Source organism: Dendrobates tinctorius, unplaced genomic scaffold (genome assembly GCF_039654945.1).
Source record: "Dendrobates tinctorius isolate UK_male_01 unplaced genomic scaffold, ASM3965494v1 ptg000021l, whole genome shotgun sequence".
NCBI lineage: Eukaryota > Metazoa > Chordata > Amphibia > Anura > Dendrobatidae > Dendrobates > Dendrobates tinctorius.
In genome coordinates, this window is record NW_027361689.1 from 19,311,516 (window position 1) to 19,336,451 (window position 24,936).

The window sequence follows — 24,936 nt, forward strand, 5'->3', positions numbered from 1 at the left end:
ACTGATGGTGTCTGTGGTGATGCAGTCATGTACTAATGGTAGTTCTGATAATGCAGTCATGTACTGATGGGTGGTTCTGATTATGTATTTATTGATGACTCTAATACCATATTCATGTACAATTGATGGCTCTGTGTTATGATTAGGTCACCAAGGAGGATAGCCGGGGAATAAGCTAGGCAACCAGATAACCAGAAAGGTTGTTAGTTTTAGGGTTCTGCAATCCGCTAAGTTAACAAGACAACTAGAATTAGCTGTGGGATGTGCCTACGATGCCCTAGATGCCTTGGCACAGCCAAAGAATTAACTAAGCCTAAAGCAAGAAAGGGGAAAGCTAAATTGCCCCGGAGTAGAACCCGAAAGGAATAGATAGCCCCCAAACATATATTGCCGGTGAGACAAGATGAGGCACAAACACAGGCAGAAAATAGAGGAAGCAAATGATGGGGTGCAAACTGTCTAGATAGAACAGGACAGGGAAGATACTGTCTGCAATCACGCAAAAAACCATAAGAAAAATCCAACACGTCTGATATGCAAAAATACTGAGGCCACACAACCTCTCGCCCACTAGATCAGAATTCTGTTGTGAACTGGAGGCAAAACAAAAGATACTGATATAACAGGGGATTAGCAATACTGAACAGACTGACATGAGCTGTGGCATATGGAACGGGGTCCAACAGAGGTCCCAGCAGGGAACAATGCTGAACCCACACAGCAAAGCAGAAAGCAGAGAAAGGCAAAAACTGGATCAAACACAAAAAGATTCCAGCAAACAAATAACTTATCTGAACAATGCAGGACCAAGCAGGGGGCAAGCGGACTTCAAAATGCACAGGAAGAAAACTAAATCACCAGCAACAACTGAGGGAAGCTTGCTCACTTAAATCTTCCAAGTCTGTAACACCTGATCTCCAATCATCCTCTTCAGGTAATTGACTTTTGTCAACCCGACCAGCTCCATTACCCGCAGCAACCACCAGAGGGAGCCCAAACTCAGAAGTCAGGTCAAAAGTGTTCACAACAGCTCTAGTTTCCTATTTAGATACTGTTGATGATTTTAGCTTCATATTCATGTACTCATGCTGGTTCTGGTGATATCCATATCTTACTTTGAAATTGCACTCCCTGTTAAGTCACACTACTAAAGTACATCACCTTTTTCACTTTGCTGTTTTTTTTTTTAAGTGAACAAGAACCAATTCTAGTGGAGGTGTTTATCAGAGCTTGTACCTGACTCATCCAGGGGTGGGGGGATTATGGGTCATGTTACCTTAGTCTCTGAACCATTCCTTTATTTTAGGGTGAAATGGGGGGTGGGCACCATTTGTTTTATTTGCTTAGGGCACTGTGGCAATTGCAGGTACGCAGGATGCAGTGACGAGTCGCGAGACAATTTGGTGCTTTCTATAATAACGTTTATAAGACTAGAGGGAACTTTCCTCAGTCACGGCTTGATCACCAAAAGGGGTAACACGGGTTGCCCTCGCAGGGGCTCTAAAACAAGCAAAGAGAAACGGGTAGAACACGACTACCTCCGGCAATAGCCGGTCACTATAGGGCTGCTGTATGGCCGACTACGGGTCCGTAAATAAATAGTCAACTTAGCCGTCCAGACGTCCCTCGCCGTTCGGGATGGTGGTTTTTCGGCGTAGTAGTCGCTGGGCCCAGTTGCTCTGGCGCGCTGATGACACTGGAGCCCCGGCGGAGTCCTTGGACGGATGGGCCGCAGTCCCTGGACTGGGGCAAGCGGCAGCGATGTAGTGTGGCGAATCACAGACCACCTGCGCCGCTAACAGCTGCGACGGGGAGTCCGCGGCCAGCAGAGGTTCGGCACCTGCTGCGGACCGGAGAGGGACAGTGGTGGCCACTGGCGGCACTGTACTTGCTGTGGCCACTGGTGAGAGCAGGGCGGCTGCGGGTGGCGGGGAACAGGCCGCAGCCGCGGGCTGGAGCGAGATGGCAGCGGCCGCGGGTGACTGTGGGTAGGCCGCAGCCGTGGGTTGGAGTGAGATGGCTGCGGCCTACCCGCGGGCGACCGCGGGTAGGCCGCAGCCTGAAGCGGGGCAGCAAATCTCGGATGATCGCCCTGGCGCCGTCCATCTGGAGTCCTCAGTCGGCGTCTTCCATGGCACTGGTAGGTCGCTCTATCTTGCAGTCGCTCCCAGTCTCCTGCTGCCTTTGTCCCGGTCTGCTGACTGATCGTCCCGGGGATTCCCCGCCTCCTTTATATTGGTCCCTCCCCCAGCCCATCTGTGTCACAACGGTCCGTCCTCGAACTCTGTCCCCCGGAACCCAGATGACGGCTCCCTTGGTTCCGGCCCGGACATTCGACGGGGGCCGTTCCTCCCACAGCACCATACCTTGTTCCTGCCCTGGCAGCCATGTTGTCATAGCTCAGCTTTCCCATACACCTGAATGGCCGCTACACCAGTTCTGCAGGGACACTAATGGCTGCCATAACAGTCTTCAAACTATTTAAGATTGAAAAAAAACTTTTCTGAACTTTGCAGTGTCTTTGGGGGTTGGGTAGATGTTTTATTGCACAATGACCTGTATTGCGGATTGTCTCACATAACAATGGCTTCCACCTGCACTATAGAGCAGGGTGAGAGGCTGGTAAGGCCAGCAGCAGCAGCACCTATTCATTGCCTGCACAGTGCAGGGGATTAGTGGCAGCCTGAGGTAGAGCATGACCGCCTGGACACACTGGGGCTCCAGCCTGAGCAGCGGCTGATGGATGGGGCTGAGAGTGTGCAGGCCTGGGATTGGCAGCAGGGATCACCTCAGCCTCCTCCCCACAGCTCCGTCACAGTCATTGCCAGCATGGGTGCAGACACCCAGCTCCTCCACTCACCGCCTCACACCCAGAGGATGCAGCACAGCACACACATCCCATAACTTGCCGCCTGTGCCGGGACCTCCTGGAGGCGCCCTGGGGGTCTGCACTGACTGACAGCTGAGGAGACACCATTGCCATGCAGGCCACAGACGTGTCCTCTGCGCGGTGACTGCGGAGGTCGGAGTCCCCCCTGCGTCCCCCCACTGCTGGCTGCTCTGTGGCCGGAGAGGGGCCTCTCTGCAGGGCTGGGGGGCTGCCGGGCACCGACTTCATTGGATCTTTTCTCCAGTCTCTGATCATCAGCTGTAAGTCATTCTGCATTTAGTCATTGGATGTGCTGAGGACTCCCAGCTGCCTGCCCCTATCTATCTGGGATTCCAGCCACTCCATCCATGGATTCTCTCTATGCTGCTCATTCTATCTATCTATCATCTATCTATCTATCTATTTATCTCATATCTAGCTATTATCTATCCATATCTATCTATCTATCCCATATCTATCTCTATTATCTATCTATCTATCTATCTATCTATCTATCTATCTATCTATCTATCTCACATCTATCTATGTATCTATCTATCTATTTATCTCATATCTATCTCTATTATCTATCTATCTATCTATCTATCTATCTATCTATCTATCTATCTATCTATCTATCTCTTTATCTATCTATTTATCCATATCAATCTATCTATCTATCTCCTATCTATCTATCTATCTATCTATCTATCTATCTATCTATCTATCTATCTATCTATCTCAGTATTTATAGTACTTTAATCCATGTGATATATTTACAGACATAGATAATATTCTGATACATTGTTGCATTACCGGTACACTGCTTTTATTAAGTAAATATATAAATATTATGTTAGAAATCTATGGACGCCTCTCAATCTGTCGTGTGCTCCCAGTGAAGGTGCCCTGAGCAGGGACCTGGTCCTGTGTGTGGCTGATACATTGCTGCGCTGCCTGTTCCTATATGCAGTTTGGCCATGGCCTGGTGATCGGGATCAGGACATCTGCCCCTGCTTCTGGTTTGTCCAGTAGCTTCTGGTGCTGGCTCTGTAGGCCCAGCTGTGATGGCTTCCTGAGGGTGGAGAGGATTTTGTTCTCAGCCTTTTTGTAATTTGTATATTTTCCTTCAAACTGAGATTTGTTTCCCAGGGCGGGATGTCATTGGCTGGGGGTAGTGAGGGCTGGTGGGGAGGTGGTGGGCGCTGCTGGTGCATTTTGGGTGCCCAGACAGCTGAAGATCTGGAGCTGTACATGGCCCCGCCGTCCTGTGCTCTCCTAGTCATATCCTCCGCCAAGACTTTGTAAGTTATAGAAAGTCTACATCTTATTCTATCATTTGCTCTGTTGCTTTCTTTTTTCCTAACCCAGATCCTTCATGTCTTCTCACGGCTGACCTAGATCTTCTGTGTGATACTGATATTGATGGCTCGGAGGATTTCCAGCTCCGGGGTTTGCTTCTTATATCACGTTGTACATTTGTTTGGTTTTTATGACTTTTATGTTTATTTTTTTTCTTTTTAATTATGAAAGGAAGTCCACCAAATAGCAGGGACGTTAGGACGGGACATTTTTAAATGCTATGAATAATAAGGGTCTTGATTAGTGTTGAGCATTCCGATACCGCAAGTATCGGGTATCGGCCGATACTTGCTGTATCGGAATTCCGATACCGACATCCGATATTTTTTCAATATCGGGCATGGGCATCGGAATTGGAAGTTCAAAGTTGATTGACAGCCGAAATGACGTCATCATGATGCGCCGTCATTTCGGGCCTTCCGGAGGTCTCTGCCGGCCTGCCGGGGGGCTGTGTGGACTGCCCGGGGTCTGTACCGGCCTGCCGGGGGGCTGTGCCGGCCTGCCGGTGGTCTGTGCACCCTGTGGGGGTCTGTACCGGCCTGCCAGGGGGCTGTGCCGGCCTGCCGGGGGGCTGTGCACCCTGTGGGGTTCTGTACCGGCCTGCCGGGGGGGCTGTGCCGGCCTGCCGGGGGGCTGTGCTGATGTCCGGAGGTCTGTGCAGGCATCGTCCGATGGGACTACAAGTCCCATCGGGCGATGCCTGCTACCATGACAGTGATTGACACATTAGCCAATGATGGGACAGTAGTAGTCCCATCATCCGGCTAATGTGTTAAATGTTTAAAAAAAAAAAATAAAAATATATACTACATACATACTACATACATACTACATGCATGCTACATACATACTACATACATACTACATACATGCAACATACATACTACATGCTACATACATACTACATACATACAACATACATACTACATGCTACATACATACCACATATATACTACATGCATGCTACATACATACTGCATGCTACATACATACTACATATATACTACATGCATGCTACATACTGTACATGCTACATGCATGCTACATACATACTACATGCTACATACATGCTACATACATACTACATGCATGCTACATACATACTACATGCTACATACATGCTACATACATACCACATATATACTACATGCATGCTACATACATACTACATACATACTACATGCATGCTACATACATACTACATGCTACATGCATGCTACATACATACTACATGCTACATACATACTACATACATACTACATGCATGCTACATACATACTACATGCTACATACATACCACATATATACTACATGCATGCTACATACATGCTACATACATACTACATACATACTACATGCATGCTACATACATACTACATGCTACATACATACCACATATATACTACATACATACTACATACATGCTACATACATACTACATGCATGCTACATACAATACATACATAGACATACAGTACATATAACATAGAGTAACATACTTACCAATACTTGTCACATTGTTCCCCGAAGCCATTGTCTTTTACGGAATAAATATTAACATAACAAACCACAAAATACTCACCCATGATCCGAAGCAGTCCACGAGTGTGTCCCACGACGATCTTGGGTAGAGAACTGCAGCATCAGCTGATGCTGCCGCTCTCTACGGGCTGCAGGAATCCAATGACGGAAGGTAGGTATCCTTCTGCACTGTATTCCTCCGCCACTTAAAAAAAAAAAGTCCCTAGTCTCACTTTATGGTAAAAGCTGTGTGGGAATTTCCCACACAGCTTTTACCATAAAGTGAGACTAGGGATTTTTTTTTTTTTGTAAGTGGCGGAGGAATACAGTGCGGAAGGATACCTACCTTCCGTCATTGGATTCCTGCAGCCCGTAGAGAGCGGCAGCATCAGCTGATGCTGCAGTTCTCTACCCAAGATCGTCGTGGGACACACTCGTGGACTGCTTCGGATCATGGGTGAGTATTTTTGTGGTTTGTTATGTTAATATTTATTCCGTAGACGACAATGGCTTCGGGGAACAATGTGACAAGTATTGGTAAGTATGTTACTCTATGTTATATGTACTGTATGTCTATGTATGTATTGTATGTAGCATGCATGTAGTATGTATGTAGCATGTATGTAGTATATATGTGGTATGTATGTAGCATGTAGTATGTATGTAGCATGCATGTAGTATGTATGTAGTATATATGTGGTATGTATGTATCATGTATTATGTATGTAGCATGCATGTAGTATGTATGTAGTATATATGTGGTATGTATGTAGCATGTAGTATGTATGTAGCATGCATGTAGTATGTACAGTATGTAGTATATATGTGGTATGTATGTAGCATGTAGTATGTATGTAGCATGCATGTAGTATGTATGTAGTATATATGTGGTATGTATGTAGCATGTAGTATGTATGTAGCATGCATGTAGTATGTATGTAGTATATATGTGGTATGTAGCATGTAGTATGTATGTAGTATATATGTGGTATGTATGTAGCATGTAGTATGTATGTAGCATGCATGCAGTATGTATGTAGCATGCATGCAGTATGTATGTAGCATGCATGTAGTATATATGTAGTATGTAGTATGTATGTAGCATGTAGTTTGTATGATGCATATATGTAGTATGTAGCATGTAGCATGTATGATGCATATATGTAGTATGTATGTAGCATGTAGCATGTATGTAGCATGCATGTAGTATATATGTAGTATATATGTACTATGTATGTAGCATGTAGTATGTATGTAGCATGCATGTAGTATGTATGTATGTAGTATTTTTTTATTTTATTTTTTTTTTTACATTTAACACATTAGCCGGATGATGGGACTACTACTGTCCCATCATTGGCTAATGTGTCAATCACTGTCATGGTAGCAGGCATCGCCCGATGGGACTTGTAGTCCCATCGGACGATGCCTGCACAGAACAGACCCCCGGACATCAGCACAGCCCCCCCCGGCAGGCCGGCACAGCCCCCCGGCAGGCCGGTACAGACCCCCACAGGGTGCACAGCCCCCCGGCAGGCCGGTACAGACCCCCACAGGGTGCACAGACCCCGGGCAGTCCGCACAGCCCACCGGCAGGCCGGCACAGACCCCCGGCAGGCCGGCAGAGACCCCCGGAAGGCCCGTACAGACCCCCGAGAGGCTGTACAAGGGCAGGAAAGGGTTTTTCCAATTCTGATACCGGAAGTCTCATAGACTTGAATGGGACTTCCGGTATCGGCATCGGCGATACCGATACTTTTTTTAAAGATCGGCCGATCCATTCCGATCCGATATTTTGAAGTATCGGACGGTATCGCTCAACTTTAGTCTTGATTAAAGACCAATTTCTTTGGCCCTAAATGATTCGGACTTTATAGATTTTAAGTCCCACGGTGGCAAAAGGATGAAGAAACGGAGAGTGTGAAAATGGCCGTCAGATTTGCAGCACAAGGCGATTCTGTCAAAGGTGTAGATTCATCATAGAGTCTGGAAGAAATTCAATACAGGGCAATCTGAAAACCCCTGTGGATTTGGGATCTGGGATGGGATACCCCACACAAGGTTCCAACCGAGAAGAGGAAAATCCATTTTGACTTTGCGAGTGAGGAGACTTATAGGCCATGCAGAGAGGAAGAGGACTTGATCTCTACTGCCACCTACTGGAAGTAGCAATCTTAAAAAGGCAATATCGACTTTTGACCTTTAGGATTGCTACTTCCAGTAGGTGGCAGTAGAGATCAATTCCACGTCCTCTCTGAAGAGGCAGTTTGCATGTACATACTGTACAACCTCGTGCAACCCCATCGGCTCAGGTTAGGAGCAGTATTGCTCTGCATTCCTGTAGGATTACATCAGTTTCTTTTAGGTTAGGAATGCTTTATAAAACTTCCTTTCTTCTTTTTTAATGCTTGTCATTTTCAACAGACTTTTTAGAAAAGTACGTTCTTGCTAAACTCATTCCTTACACATTCACTTACCTGCTTAATATGTACGGGAACTGCCCTGGTTCTCCCCTTAGAGTGGGTAGTCCCTATTCATCGGCATTCTACCAGCACTGTAGGTGCCAGATCCTCCTTTCCCTCCAGCCATTGTTCAAGCTCTCGTCTCCCCATATTGCTTTTCTGTTACGCCTGTACACAGGAGTGCAGATACTGACCCAGCTCCGTTTTGGGAATTTCTGCTGCAAGAGCCGGATGACGCTTGACAACATGCAGTGGGGAGGAAGTTAGACAGAAGGGAGACAGTAAATGGCTGATATTTTGGAAAACAGTTTAGATATATTCTGTTTTTCTCTCTGGGACCCTTGTATATTGGAAAACTACGGACTTGAATGGAGAAAGCATCAGAGATACGTGGTGCATTCTCCATTTCCTCTCCAACCGGCGTCACCTAACTTATGGGTCCCTTGTTCTACTGATAGGTGGAGGTCTCGGAATGGGTATGCTATAAATGTCTGGTATGAGAAACCTCTTCCACCCCCCCTTTAAAGGGAATCTGTCACCTATTTTTTGCCCTATGAGCTGTGGCCACCGCCATCAGGGAATTATCTATAGCATTCTGTAGATAAGCCCCTGATGGCGGTGGCAGCATTTCATAGGCCAAAAATGAGCTGACAGATTCCCTTTAATGTAATAAAAATGTATCATCCTCTACCTAAGACTGTTCATTTTTAATGCTGTTACATTTCCCTTTAAATTTCTTTTTCTTGATGCATCTACAAGTAATACAATATGTTGTTCTCTGGATGTGCAATCTTGTTGCAGAATCTTCTGTTAGCCTAAATGTGCCTTGCAGAGATCTACTTCCTTCCCACCATTAAAAAAAAAAAAAATTGCATTCAGGAAATCTTCCACATGTGAATATGACCTTATAGTGTAGGAGGGGAGAGACAAATGTTTAGTTTTCCTGCTAGAATACGTCTTATCTTGATCATCGCTGCTTAGTGCTCGACACTAATTGTGCCTTATCAGAAAGTCCATTTAACCGCATGATATGAATATTTGTTGGGCTTCAGATACGATAAGGCTCAGCAATTACAGATGTACGGTAGTTAGAAGACCTATCACCACATCCAAACTGGACAGTTTTTGCTTTTAATTTTACTTGCGTCGATTCCCTGATTATTTCATTTTTCTTTTTTACATCCACCAGACAGTTCCATAGATATAAGCCTTGTTAGTGAAAGAAGCCCTCCTCCTCCTCTTCCTCCTCCTTCTGTTCCTCCTCTTCCTTCTCTTCCTCCTCCTCCTTCTGCCATCAAAGTTTTTATCCTCTTAATTATTCCCTGATTATTTCATTTTTCTTTTTCACATCCACCAGACAGTTCCATAGATATGAGCCTTTTTACTGAAAGAAGCCCTCCTCCTCTTCCTCCTCCTCTTGCTCCTTCTCCTCTTCCTCCTCCTTCTGTTCCTCCTCTTCCTCCTCCTCTTCCTCCTCCTCCTTCTCTCATCAAAGTTTTTTATCCTCTTAATAATTCCCTGATTATTTCATTTTTCTTTTTTACATCCACCAGACGGTTCCATAGATACGATCCTTTTTAGTGAAAGAAGCCCTCCTCCTCTTCCTCCTGTTCCTCCTCTTCCTTCTCCTCCTCCTCTTCCACTTCCTCTTCCTCCTCTCATCAAAGTTTTTATCCTCTTAATATATTGCAGTCACCATATTATATAGCTCTCTGTACTTAAAATTGCTCAGATTTTCCACATCTAAGGCTACTTTCACACATCAGGTTTTCGGCGTCAGGCGCGATCCGGCGTCGTGCCGGAACGCCGGATCCGGCAAATGTTTCGTAAAACCGGATGTGACGGATCCGGTTTTCTGCCGGATCCGTCTTTTTCTTGACAGACAAAACCGGATCCGTCTCATCCGGTTCATCCGTTTTTCTATCCGTTTTTCGACGGATTACGCCGGATCCGGTTTTTAAAATTGACCCTTGTGGCCTTCCGAACGGGATTGGCTACTGGAAAACTATATATAGCGTGTTCCTACAGCCCTTCTTTGACAGGTTGTAGAGGAGAAAGTGCAGGTTGGAGAGAAGAGCAAGTTACTGGCGAAGATGGATGTTGTCATTGGAAATATTTTGAAGAATTTGGCGGATTTTATAGCGGAGGCGAATCGTTTGAGGGTGATTGTTCTGGAGAAGGAGAGAGCGAGACAGCGGCGCATCAGGCATCGTAGACGACGTTTGTGGATCCACCCCATCACAGCCAAGAGAATGACGCGTGGGGTCTATTCTACACTCTGCATGGACCTTCGACGAAATCCGGATAAAGTTTTTGGATATGTTAGGATGAAAATGGAGAATTTTGATTACTTGGTGGAGCGCATTGCACACCTATTGCCGCTTCTCTGTTTCACCCGCAGAGCGTCTGATGGTGACTTTAAGGTAAGCCACATTTATTGGATATGCTCGCATCAGAGCACACTTTCGCTGCAATCTTGTTGGTGGTAGTTTGTATCTCCAAGTGTTATAGGTCAGTTTTGGTATGTAATGCTGTGATTTAAAACTAATTTATTGTTTTTTAATTCCCCACAGATTTCTTGCAACTGGAGAATCCCTTTCGTCACTGCATTTCCAGTACAGACTCGGGATTTCCACCATATCTGGAATAGTGAAGTACACATGCCGTGCACTGTGGGACTCCTTAGCTGAAGAGTTTTTACCAGAGCCCACAACAGAGAGGTGGATTGAAATTGCTGACAAGTTTCAACAGATATGTCAGTTTCCCAACTGCTTGGGCGCTGTGGACGGGAAACATATCCGCATTGTAAAGCCAGCTGGATCGGGATCGGAATATTTCAATTACAAGAAATATTTTTCAATTGTCCTCATGGCCATCGCTGACGCGGAATACAAATTTATTGCGGTTGATATTGGGGCCTATGGCCGCTCCAATGACTCTCAAGTTTTCAAACTGTCTGCCATGGGGCGTAAACTGTATGGAAACACCTTCCAGTTCCCACCACCTAGACCGCTGCCGCAAACATCTGGTCCACCTATGCCATTTGTCTGTGTAGGGGATGAAGCCTTCCAGCTGTCAGAACACCTTTTGAAACCGTACTCTAGCAGAGGATTGACAAGACCAAAACGCATTTTTAATTACCGCCTCACAAGAGCAAGAAGAATGGTTGAATGTACCTTTGGTATTCTGACAGCCAAATGGCGGGTCCTATTGACTGCGATCAACCTCAAGACAGAAACTGTGGACGAGGTGATCAAAGCGTGCGTGGTACTCCACAATTTTGTTATCTGCAAGGAACCCATTTCCATTGAGGACACCTCTGAAGAAACCACCTTGCAAGATTACCATGACATTACCACTAGAAGTTCTGTGACGGTTTCAGTAATGAGGGACAATTTTGCACTATACTTTATGTCACCTCAAGGCAGAGTACACTGGCAGGATGACAGAGTGTGAAAGATTTGTGCCCTAACCAAACTTGTGTACCTTCTGTACCAACAGTATATACCTTTGCCAACCAAAGTTGGCTATCTTGTCATGGTCTCTATTTTTAGCTTTAGGCCACAGGTGTGTACCTGGTTGTGTTTTATGCAAAGTATTTCACCTTTTAACAAAAGTTGTGTACATTGTTAGGAAATCACCAACAATAAACACAACTTTTTAGGTGAAATACTTTGCTTCAAACACAACCAGGAACACAACTGTGGCAAAAAGCTAAAATTTACCCACAGTTATATACCTAGTTTTGAATACCATTTCACCTTTTAAATACCCTGTATTTAACCTTTTTCGCCACAGAAAGAAATGACAGACAACCAGTGTAAAATAATTTAACTTTTATTGAAAAATGTTTTTTTTAGTAAACTTTTTTAAAATTTTAATAAACTTGTTTAATAAAGCTTTGAAACCATAAAACTGGTCATTTTTATTTAAATACACACATTATAAATCTGTGTAGTGTGTGGTGGAAATACTGCTGGAGGGGCTGCGGGACACTTCGACAATGGGAGTGTGGAGAGAGGACTGGGATCGTGGTGGGGAAGGAACAGTTAGAGGTGAAGGTGTGGAAAAAACTACAGAATGGGTGGACATGTGGGAAGCAGAAGAGGTGGTGGGTGGTGGAGTGGAGGGTTGGGCAGGGACTGTAGGAGCAGATGATGTTGATGGCAAGTTGTATGGGGAAGGAGTTTGGTACGGGGCAGGTTGCTGGAAGTGGGGAGATGTCTGGTACGGGGCAGGTTGCTGGAAGTGGGGAGATGTCTGGTACGGGGCAGGTTGCTGGAAGTGGGGAGATGTCTGGTACGGGGCAGGTTGCTGGAAGTGGGGAGATGTCTGGTACTGGGGAGGTTGCTGGTACTGGGGAGTTTGCAGGTACTGGGGAGGTTGCTGGTACTGGGGAGGTTGCTGGTACTGGGGAGGTTGCTGGTACTGGGGAGGTGGATGGTGCTGGGGAGGTGGATGGTGCTGGGGAGGTGGATGGTGCTGGGGAGGTGGATGGTATGTAATAGGAGGGGGAGGATGGAAAGTGGCTGGAGGGGGTGTAGATGTAATAGGAGGGGGAGGATGGAAAGTGGCTGGAGGGGGTGTAGATGTAATAGGAGGGGGAGGATGGAAAGTGGCTGCAGGGGGTGCAGGTGGAGGAACTACTGTGGTGGGAGGAGGAGGTTGAGAGGTAACTTGCTGGAGAGCAGCGTGGCATGAATGCATTACATGCATCTGCTGGGCAGGAGAGAGCGTTTCCATGCGCTCCACAACAGACCTGAAAAAGGTGTGGTTTGGCGAAGATCTTGCTTCTGAATGCATGGTTTGCAGAAGTGTCTTCACCTCCAGAATGCTGGAGTTGATCTGCTGATAGCCTGCGGAGATTTGCTCTGACAAGACTTTTAGACAGTTCTGGAAAGATGCATTCAGATGCAAGAACTCTGGCGCATAAGTCTTTTCCTGATCCCTCTGCCGCTGCCGCCCAGTACCCGCAGGTGTACTAGAGGTGGCAGGGGCAGAAGGGTGGGGTAAAGGGAAAGCGATCTCCTCACCAGCAGCTTCATGTAATGTAGGTGGCCACGATGCTCCTGTGCTGGTGGATGGGACAGATGGGTCGAATGTGTGGGAAGGCTGGGAAGGTGCAGATGTACCGGGGCGGTCGAAGTGTCCCTCGGTGCCGGTCTCCTCATGGATCGCCTCAGAAGGGTCCAATCGTGCAGGCTCCCGAGTGCTGCTCACCGTGCTGTGGAATAAAGAGAAAAAAAAACAATTAAAATACTGACATGGTATGGCCCTGGCTGAAAAAAAAATTTACATCTAACATTTTTTTTCACATGTGGTGTGTAATATTTACCTTCTGGTGACCATTGTTTCCCGGAGGAACGACAGGGCTTCTGCGTACTTGTACTTGCTCCTGCGTCCTCCAGATCCACTCGGGGCCCGCATCTCTTTATTGAACTCCGTCTTGAAACGATCCCTCACAGACCGCCACCGATTCACAATTCTGTTCCCTGAAACGAGAAAGGAGTGGTTAGTATACAACATCAGTGTTTCCCAAACTCCAGTCCTCATGGTCCCCAGGGGTCATGTTTTCAGGATTTCCATAGTAAATAGAAATCCTGAACACATGATCCGTGGGGACCACGAGGACTGGAGTTCGGGAAACACTGGTTTACATCAAGCAACCGGTACTGTATATACTTACGCTCTGTAATCTGGGCCCGAACATCGAGGTCCTCCCAGCGGCCCACAATTAGCGAACAGATTTCCTCCCAGAGTCGTCGGGTAACGATCAGGTCAGCGTGGCGGCGGTCAGCCATATTCCAGAGCGGCTCCCTTTCTCTGACGAGATCGATGAGGTGGTCCACATCGAGTCCTCCATCCTCACCGTCAGAGTCGGGAGCACGCTGTGAAGGCTGTTAAAGAAAAAGACAAAAACAACATAATTAGCCTCCACATAAGAAATGAAATAAAAAGTGCAAAAAAACAAAGCAAAAATATTTATACTTACACGCTGGTGACCGCCGCGTTGCTGTCGCCGACGACCCTGGGAGGCACTGCGAGGACCTCTTGGCCGAGCACCAGATTGGGAAGACTAGAGAAGAAAACAAAAAATGTTATGTCTTTGGATGTAGGCATTTGTTTGCTGTGTGTGGTCTGCAGAACATTGTTTTCTATGTGTTGTGTGTAGTGTGATGTTGTGTTTCTGCGTTTGATGCAAAAAACTTACCAATTGTGAGCCCACTCCAGGTGTCTGTCCACCCCTTCCTTCTTCTTCTGGGAGCTCCTCTTCATCTTGTGAATCCTGTTTTGAAATAAAAGGCAATGAATAGACATATATTACAGAGAAGATGGATTTTGGAAATAAAAACTTACCGTCAAACGCTGACGATGCGAGGGAGGGCTCCCAGAAGATGATGTGCTGTCTTCCTGGTGGCCACACTCCATGCCTGTGGGTGGTGTTCCAGCTGCTGCCATTGCTGCTGCTGCTGCTGCATCTATTGGGCGGCTGTTGAATAAAGAGAAACAAAGGGCCAATGAATATCTTGATATTCAATAGCCCTAGTTTGGAGGAATGGGGGATTTGATAATTACCGTCTCTCATCTGCTGCTGGCCTCCCCTCCTCAGCATGTTCCATTTGCTGCTCCATTTGGGGTGGTGGTGGTGCTGATGGTGCTGCAGTGGTCTCCTGCCTTCTCCTGCTTCGCTTGGTTGCTTTCTTGGGTGGCATGTTGGGTGTGGCTGTGGGTCCCACTGTCTTGCTTTTATATATGTCTTGTGGGCAGAGCTACTGAGCATGCTCAGACCAAAAAAACTGGATCCGGCCGCCGGATCCGGCGCATTGCGGCGCTCATAGGCTTTCATTGTGTGAAAAAGCCGGACGCGCCGGATCCGGCGTGTCCGGCTTTTTCGCCGGAGACAAAAAACGTTACAGTAGCCGTTTTTTCCAGACGCCGGATCGCGACACATTGCCGGATCCGGCGAAAACCGGATGAAACGCATGGCCATCCGGCGCGATCCGGCGCAAATGCAAGTCAATGGGGGGGAAACCGGATCCGGCATTGCATTTCGCCGGATCCGGTTTCTGTCAAAAGCGCCGGATCGCGCCTGACGGCGAAAACCTGATGTGTGAAAGAGGCCTAAGGCAATTCTATGGGAAAAATCTGCATATAAAACTCAGTACTTGCAAGAACAATTGACAAATGTTGCGGATTTTAAAAATGCACCACAGGTCAGTTTTACGCGGCGTTTTAAAATAAATTATGAGATTTGCTGAAACTGTCAGAAGCTGCGTGTTTTGCGCAAGGGAAATACACATCGAAAACTCTTCATGGGAACGTAATCTTTTGGCAGATTTAAAAAAGGAAAAATGCGATCGGAATAAAATGGCAGCAAAAATTGGTCACTTTTGACCTGCTGATAGGCCTCCTTATTAAAAACAGTTACGTCGCTAGTTGAAGAATATTTGCCATGGATGGTTTGTGGTTCAGTCCTAAAGTGACACAATACCTTCTTACTTTCACTTTCTTTTCAGGTATTTAAGCATTTAAAGGAAATCTGTCACCTCATTTTTGGCCTATGAGATGCGGCGACCGCCATCAGGGGCTTAGCTACAGCATTCTATAATGCTGTAGCTAAGCTCCCGATGTAACCTGAAAGAGAAGAAAAACAAGTTATATTATACTCACCCCGGGGGTTATACACTTGTTTATATCCTATTTGTCTATTGGAACAACACAAAAAAAGAGAAAACAAATGAAAATTGGATATCATTTCACACAAACCCCCCAAAATTGACCGGACAAAATTGTTGACCTCCTCAACTTAATATTTGGTTGCACACCCTTTGGAATATGTAACTGCATTCAATCGCTTCCTATAACCATCAACAAGCTTCTTACACCTCTCAACTGGACTTTTGGACCACTCTTCTTTTGCAAACTGCTCCAGGTCTCTCATATGTGAAGGCGCCATTCTCCCAACAGTAATGTTGAGATCTATTCACATGTGTTCAATGGGATTTACATCCGGACTCATTGCTGCCACTTCAGAAATCTCCAGTGCTTTTGTTCCATCCATTTCATGGTGCTTCTTGAACTATGTTTTGGGTCATTATCCTGCTGGAAGACCCATGACCTAGGGTGCAAACCCAGCTTTCTGACATTGGACAATACATTGCGACCCCAAATTTTTTGGTAATCTTCAGATTTGATGATACCTTGCACACAGTCTAGGCACCCAGTGCAAGAGGCAGTAAAACAACCTCAAAACATCTTTGAAGCTCCACCATATTTGACTGTAGGTACTGTGTTCTTTCCTTTGTAGGCCTCATTCTCTTTTTGATAAACAGTAGAATGATGTGCTTTACCAAAAAGCTCTATCATGGTCTCATCTGTCGACAAGATGTTTTCCTAGAAGGAGTTTGGCTTACTCATGTATATTTTGACAAACTGCAGTGTAGCTTTTTTATGTCTCTGTTTCATTTCTTTCCAATGTCGACGGATAGTTTATGCTGACACTGATGCACCCTGAGCCTGAGAGCAGCTTGAATTTCTTTGGAACTTGATTGGAGCTGCTTATCCACCTTCCGTACTATCCTACGTTAACCTTTTATAAGTTTTTCTCTGCTGTCCACGTCCACGGAGATTAGCTACAGTGTCATGGGTTGTAAACTTCTTGATTATATCGCGCACTGTGCACAACGGAACATCAAGATCTCTGGAGATGGACTTGTAACTTTGAGATTGGTGACACTTTTGGCCACACCTGTATATTCTTACTGCCTTGGTGGAAAATGTTGGGAGCAAGAGAAATCAGGCATGGTGAATTTCAGCATGCCCAATCCTTTTTTTTTTTGTGGAATGATAAAACTCAGCAGAAGAGTGAAAATGGACAAGATATATTTACTAACTAAAACCAGACACTTATAAATATTATTTTTGTAATGCTTCTTTTTTTAATTTTTTTTTGAAAATTAGTATTTGGGCAGCTGTCTTTCTGCATTTAGAGATGAAACTGGTTTTGTAGAGCTGACTCATTGACTTCTATGGGCGAGTCAGTGTTCCTGCTGCGTAGATGTGCTGGGAGGAAGAGGAAGTGAGCTGTGCCCATCATCTGTTGTGAATATGGCCTGTATAATATAAGACGGTCTGTGATGATAACGAGAAGACTGTGCTGAAAAGCGATCACTACAGGAAGTTTCAGCCTTTTATGAGACTCAGCAGTGAAAGTGAAAACTGCAGGATTTTATTAAAGAAGCACTCCCATCTGTATATTTTATTATTAAATGTGTGTATATATGCATGTAATGTGATGTGAGTGTATTAATATGTTCAACTACCGTCGCTCTATACAGGATCCCGCGCCGTCCAGTGACGTCACCGCGCTGCAGACTGTCCGGGTCGCGCTGCAGACAGTCCAGGTCGCGCTGCGCTCTGCTTCACCCAAAAAAGTGACTTTTACAATTGAAGCCTATGGAGTGTCAGAGCGAGACCCTATAGACTTACATTGGAAAAGAGACTTTGATCTCACACATAGAGCATAGATAAAGCAAGCTAAACGTCACTGAGAAGAGGAAAAGAATGGCGCTGGACCCTGGAGAGTAGGTGACTATATTAATACACTGACACTACATTACATGCACATATACACACACTTAATAAAAGTATATACCGTAGATTGGATTGCTTCTTTAATATAGGTAGTGACAACATGGAAAATAAAAGTGCACCAAAACTAATAAAAATATGTTTTAAATGTAAAAGCTTTATATAGAGTTTGGCTAAGTGTCTGAGGACACATTCTCTTTAAGCTCTGTTCACACTGACTTCATGGCTTCTGTCTTTGCAGGATCCTTAATTTTTATTTTAAAATTACCTTCATGCGTAGAAAGTGGTGGTAGATGTCAGACTTTTGAGGTGCGTTTGATGGTAATGTTTTGGAGGACACAGGTAGATTTTACCTTGCCTTCGCCTTCCTATGGTTTCGGGGAATGGGGGTCATGTATAAATGAATAGAGTGGTGGTTATTAAATATGTTAAAAAAAATAATAATAAACTTTAGTGCAGATCACATAAGCAATGTAACGGCTCAGAGCTGGAGCCGTGAACGTCTCCATTCATTGTAATGGACGGAGCATCCCGTCCAGCCCAGAATGTAAGATGCTCGGCCAGTAATGAAGGTCTTCATATTGTAGACGTCCGTTAGTAGAAGTTTTATAGAAACTCATCCTAATATATCCAGAACTCCTGATGTCAGCTCCGACCCTACAGATGAAATGATATATCCCATCTGGTGCTTGGGGATGGGGACAGCATGGGCCTGTGTGATTTGAAATGCCAGGGCTGAATTTTAGCCCCAGTCTGTACCTGTGTGGGGGGGAGGCTGCTGACAGTGGGGGACAGCATATGGGGTGAGGCTGCTGGCAGTGGGGGACACGAGGTGATACAGGATATGGGGTGAGGCTGCTGCTATGGGGGACACAAGGTGATACAGGATATGGGGTGAGGCTTCTAGTAATGGGGGACACAAGGCAATACAGGATATGGGGTGAGGCTGCTGCTATGGGGGACACGAGGTGATACAGGATATGGGGTGAGGCTTCTAGTAATGGGGGACACAAGGCGATACAGGATATGGGGTGAGGCTGCTGGCAGTGGGGGACACAAGGCGATACAGGATATGGGGTGAGGCTGCTGCTATGGGGGACACGAGGTGATACAGGATATGGGGTGAGGCTGCTGGCAGTGGGGGACACGAGGTGATACAGGATATGGGGTGAGGCTGCTGCTATGGGGGACACGAGGTGATACAGGATATGGGGAGAGGCTTCTAGTAATGAGGGACACACGGTGAAGCTGCTGCTATGGGGGATATGAGGTGAGAGAGGATATGAGGTGAGGCTGCTGACAGTGGGGGAACATATGGTTCATGGGAACACACGATGAGAATAGTGGCAGTGTGGGGACATGAGAGGAGATGGGATGAGGCTGCTGGCAGTAGGGGGGCATGTGATAAGGCTGGCAGCAGTTGGGGGACCCATGGTGAGAGGCAACATGGAGTGAAGCTGCTGGCAACTTTAAATTCTTTTTTTTAATTTTCCAAAATGACTCCTGTCTGCCAATTCTTCCAAATGCACAAGTCTTTATTTGTAGATACAGCTACATACAGACAGGAAATCCAGCAGTATGACCTAGGATGATACAGCTCTCTAGGGCATATAAAGATAACCACTTGCGCAATTGTGTTCGTTTAAAAGTACAATATTTTTTTAACAAATTTCATTAATACTATTTATAATTTGTGAACTCAATTAGGACATAATAATAACAAGATGCCTCTAGTGTGAGGGAAGAACTGCAAGAAAAAGACTGCATCAGTTTTGTTATAAGCATAAACGTCAAAAGAAGGATGATGTTACGATCATGCTGGTCACAATGTGCCATGGCTGGCACTGCACAAAAACCTCCCAGGAGGGAAGGAAGCCATAGTGCCTCCAAAATATACAGATGGCGGCTCTTCTGCGCTCTAAGCTTGGGCTGAGCACTACTTGTAATCAGAGGGGTTCTAGTTATTGATTAAAAAGATCCTCTAGGACTTGAAAACATGGCTGATTTCTTCCCCAAACCATGTTACACTTGTCTACCGGTGATGGGGCGGACAGCCGTAGATTTTTGTCTTCCATGTTGATGTTTTCAGAGCCATGCACCAGATATCCATTGACAAGTGTTGGTGCAGGGGTAACAAGGATTAGATGTCTAGAGTTCCCCTCAGAGATGGAAATGGTATTCTGGATTTTTTTGGTTCTGCCTATTTAATGATGGATCTGGAGAAGATGAATATTTCATGTAGAATTTATTTTGAATTCTTGTCTCCTCTCTAAAAATCTGCAAGTTTCCTAAATATAGTCCTGTATGTGGCTCTATTACTCTCTCTCAGAATGTCGTCCTGTCGTCTGGGGTCAAGTCAGATCTTTCATCGTCTGCAGAAAGAAGCTGAAGGGCCCCGACTGTGTAATGTGCTTTCTTCCGACATACTGATGACGGCAGTCATTTTTCTCCTGGAATTTAGTCATGCTAAGTTTGGCTATGTTCGCTTTGTGGCCATTAGAAAGAATCCAGTCATTCAGAGATGTGGTGGGATAATTATTGCCAGATTTCTTTTTTCTTACTCTTGCGTTGCTCTTTTTTTTTCTCATTGATGGCTGTTGTGCAGCACGGACAGATGACGATTGTGCAGCGAGGTTAGTGGGCAATAGAAGCTGTAAGGCTGTGTGCCCACGTTGCGTTTTTTTAAGCGTTTGTGCCAGATCAGATGCTTCAGAAACACTTAAAATAAGCATCCCATTCAATTTAATGCTTTTTTGGCTTTTTGTGCCCATGCATGCGTTTTTTTCTGCTCAGAAAGTGCTTAGAGGCTAAAAACGCAGCATGCTCATTATTTTCCCCATAGGTCCGCGTTTTTAGATGTTTCCAAGCTTTCAAAAAAAAACCGCATCAAAAACGCGCAAAAAACGCGCGGAAATAAAACGCGCTGTTTCTGGGAAGGAGTCCGATTTTCTGAGCGAGATTCAGTGTGAGGAACCGATGAAGAACAACAGGAAAGAAATGGTGGAAGCAGCTATTGGCACTGGATCCTAAAGTGCTGAGCTACTATTAGAATCCAGCTGTGATCACACATCCCGAAAACAGGTTCTTTCAGTACAGAGCTCGGCTATTTTCAGCAGTTCCATAAACAATGTATGGAGCTGCAGGTCCACATGTTGTAATGGGGCAATTCAAAGCCCTATTCTCAGGATCCATGGAGGCCCCAACAGATAAACTCCAGCAGTCATCCTTAATCTCCTATCTTTTGGCTAGGTCGTGTCCACTAAGTTGGGGATAACCATTCAAGGTGAATAGTCAACTTTGATCTCCATGGTTTAGGAGAAACCGGTGCTAAGTTAGTTAAAGAGTCTATAAATTTTTTCCAAACTCACCATCTACAGTTGTGGCCAAAAGTATTGACACCCCTGCAATTCTGTCAGATAATACTCAGTTTCTTCCTGAAAATGATTGCAAACACAAATTCTTTGGTATTATTATCTTCATTTAATTTGTCTTAAATGAAAAACACAAAAGAGAATGAAGCAAAAAGCAAAACATTGATCATTTCACACAAAACTCCAAAAATGGGCCAGACAAAAGTATTGGCACCCTCAGCCTAATACTTGGTTGCACAACCTTTAGCCAAAATAACTGCGACAAACCGCTTCCGGTAACCATCAATGAGTTTCGTACAATGCTCTGCTGGAATTTTAGACCATTCTTCTTTGGCAAACTGCTCCAGATCCCTGATATTTGAAGGGTGCCTTCTCCAAACTGCCATTTTTAGATCTCTCCACAGGTGTTCTATGGGATTCAGGTCTGGACTCATTGCTGGCCACCTTAGAAGTCTCCAGTGCTTTCTTTGAAACCATTTTCTAGTGCTTTTTGAAGTGTGTTTTGGGTCATTGTCCTGTTGGAAGACCCATGACCTCTGAGGGAGACCCAGCTTTCTCACACTGGGCCCTACATTATGCTGCAAAATTTGTTGGTAGTCTTCAGACTTCATAATGCCATGCACACGGTCAAGCAGTCCAGTGCCAGAGGCAGCAAAGCAACCCCAAAACATCAGGGAACCTCCGCCATGTTTGACTGTAGGGACCGTGTTCTTTTCTTTGAATGCCTCTTTTTACCTCCTGTAAACTCTATGTTGATGCCTTTGCCCAAAAAGCTCTACTTTTGTCTCATCTGACCAGAGAACATTCTTCCAAAACGTTTTAGGCTTTTTGAGGTAAGTTTTGGCAAACTCCAGCCTGGCTTTTTTATGTCTCGGGGTAAGAAGTGGGGTCTTCCTGGGTCTCCTACCATACAGTCCCTTTTCATTCAGACGCCGACGGATAGTACGGGTTGACACTGTTGTACCCTCGGACTGCAGGGCAGCTTGAACTTGTTTGGATGTTAGTCGAGGTTCTTTATCCAACATCCACACAATCTTGCATTGAAATCTCTTGTCAATTTTTCTTTTCCGTCCAGACTAGAAGCAATGGGATGAAACTGAATGGGAAGAGACACAGATTAGATATTAGAAAAAACTTTTTGACAGTTAGAGTGATCAATGAGTGGAACAGGCTGCCACGAGAAGTGGTGAGTTCTCCTTCAATGGAAGTCTTCAAACAGAGGCTGGACAGACATCTGACTGGGATGATTTAGCGAATCCTGCTTTGAGCAGGGGTTTGGACCAGATGGCCCAGGAGGTCCCTTCCAACTCTACGATTCTATGATTCTATCTAGGGAGGTTAGCCACAGTGCCATGGGCTTTAAACTTCTTGATGACACTGCGCATGGTAGACACAGGAACATTCAGGTCTTTGTAGATGGACTTGTAGCCTTGAGATTGCTCATGCTTCCTCACAATTTGGTTTCTCAAGTCCTCAGACAGTTCTTTGGTCTTCTTTCTTTTCTCCATGCTCAATGTGGTACACACAAGGACACAGGACAGAGGTTGAGTCAACTTTAATCCATGTCAACTGGCTGCACGTGTGATTTAGTTATTGCCAACACCTGTTAGGTGCCACAGGTAAGTTACAGGTGCTGTTAATTACACAAATTAGAGAAGCATCACATGATTTTTCGAACAGTGCCAATACTTTTGTCCCTCTTTTCTATGTTTGGTGTGGAATTATATCCAATTTGGCTTTAGGACAATTCTTTTTGTGTTTTTTCATTTAAGACAAATTAAATGAAGATAATAATAACAAAGAATTTGTGTTTGCAATCATTTTCAGGAAGAAACTGAGTATTATCTGACAGAATTGCAGGGGTGTCAATACTTTTGGCCACAACTGTACAAGTCCTGTTCGGCCTCTCTACCAATACTACCAGTCTTTGCTGATAGGTTGCAGAGGTGACATCTTGACTACAGCACTCATGGCCTCTGCACTGCAGCCAATCACTGGGCTCACCGGTAATCTTGCAAACCCAATTTTGTTATTTTTACGATAGGGAAGCAACTGTAATAAAGAAAAATAATTCTTGAAAAAAAAACCTTTATTTTTAAAAAGTCAGAATTGTAGTTCTGTATCAGAAAAATAGTTCCCTCAATTGACCTTGGTCACACTAAATCCTGAAGGGCTTCCTCATCACAGAAATGTATGATTTTCTCTGAACAGCTATAGAGTTTCTTAGAAATCATGGCACAAATGGTGACCTGGGCACAGGAAAAAGGGCTCCTTTCTTCTTCCCTGGCTTGGCTTACTTGACAGGTCTCCGACCAATTGACATATAAAGAGACATTAATCAATCAGGTGTCATGTCGGACACTGTTCACACCAGGGTGTCCGGCAGACAGCGGTAATACCCTGTTGGGTATTCTGTTCCAGTCGGGATAGGGTTAACCAGGTTGTCATGCTGGCTGAGGGCTGGGCCACGCCCTTGGTCTTTAAATAGTTCGTCCTGACTATGGGCGTCGCCGACTATAGCTTTAGCCTAGTGCTAGCAATACCGGTCAGCAGTGGTGGTGTTGGAGCGTCTGATATCTGGTGCAGTATATCCCTCAGTGGTTCTTTCTCCAATCTGTTATATATATATTTGGTTGCCCTTGCACATTATTGTATTCCCTTGTGTATTAACGGTGTGGTGTTTCTTTTACCCCTGTCCATACGTATTTGTGGGGTCTGGTGTCTGGTCCCCTCACTGGGTGGAGGGTGGTGGGTTCAGCTTAGGGCTGGACAGGAGACAGGGACAGGGTGGAGGCTCAGGCAGGCACACCTTCAGTGTAAACCCTGGGTAGAGGGACAGACAGGGTTTTCCCTAGTCTGAGGGACATCGCAGGGGTCCCGGGGTTTTTGCCTAAAGTAACCTAGGCATACCATGACATTATAGTCGGCCCAAATAATAAAGTGAGAGAAAAAAAAAAAAAAAAAAAAAAAAAAGGTATAGATAGGGAATATAGGGGTTACTTACTATGGATCCTATACTTTCCCTAACCAAGCAGCTGGAGGCTCTATCCATACAGGTCACTGAACTCAGGGGGGCGGTCCAGCAACAAGGCCTGTCAGCTCCTGCAGTACCTGCTGAGGCAGCAGCCAGGGCAGCTGAGCCCAAGTTTCCCCTTCCTGAACGATTTGCTGGTGATCGTGGTAAGTTCACGGTGTTTCGTGAATCATGCAAATTGTATTTCCGTATGCGTCCACATTCCTCAGGTAATGAGGCTCAACGCGTGGGCTTGGTGATTTCTTTGCTGAGTGGTGACCCACAGGCCTGGGCCTTTTCGCTCCCTTCAGACTCACCGGCATTTGAATCTGTAGATTTTTTTTTCTCTGCTCTGGGTTTGATCTATGACGATCCGGATAGATTAAACTTAGCAGAATCTAAGATACGCTCACTGCTACAGGGTGATCGACCAGCTGAGGATTACTGCACGGAATTCCGGCGCTGGGCGGTGGACACGCAGTGGAATGACCCTGCGCTTAGAAGTCAATTTTTGCATGGGGTTTCTGGAAGGGTTAAACAGATTCTCCTAATGTACGAGACTCCCGCCTCTCTGGAGGCTGCGATGGCACTTGTAGTACGCATAGACCGACGTCTCCGTCAGGGGGCGCTGGTTTCGTTGCCTCCAGGAGGTGGGGGAGTGGTCGGTGAGGTTGCCGCGGGTGAATCCGTGGAACCCATGCAGATCGCTGGTATAGCACAGTCACCGAGTAACAAGCCTAAACGTCC

At 45.5% G+C, this 24,936-nt stretch overlaps 1 protein-coding gene across 3 annotated transcripts in view; it reads left to right on the forward strand.

Moving 5' to 3' along the window:
- Positions 1 to 24,936, forward strand: part of LPIN1 (lipin 1) — a 291,411-nt gene that overhangs the window by 143,411 nt on the left and 123,064 nt on the right. Inside the window, exon 1 of one of the 3 annotated variants that reach the window (XM_073568240.1) lies at positions 2,800 to 3,150. The exons of the other annotated variants lie outside the window; for them this stretch is intronic. The gene's annotated coding sequence lies outside the window, so the exon portion shown is untranslated. Of the gene's footprint in view, positions 1 to 2,799; positions 3,151 to 24,936 lie in introns of those variants that run through there. 3 annotated transcript variants of the gene reach the window in all.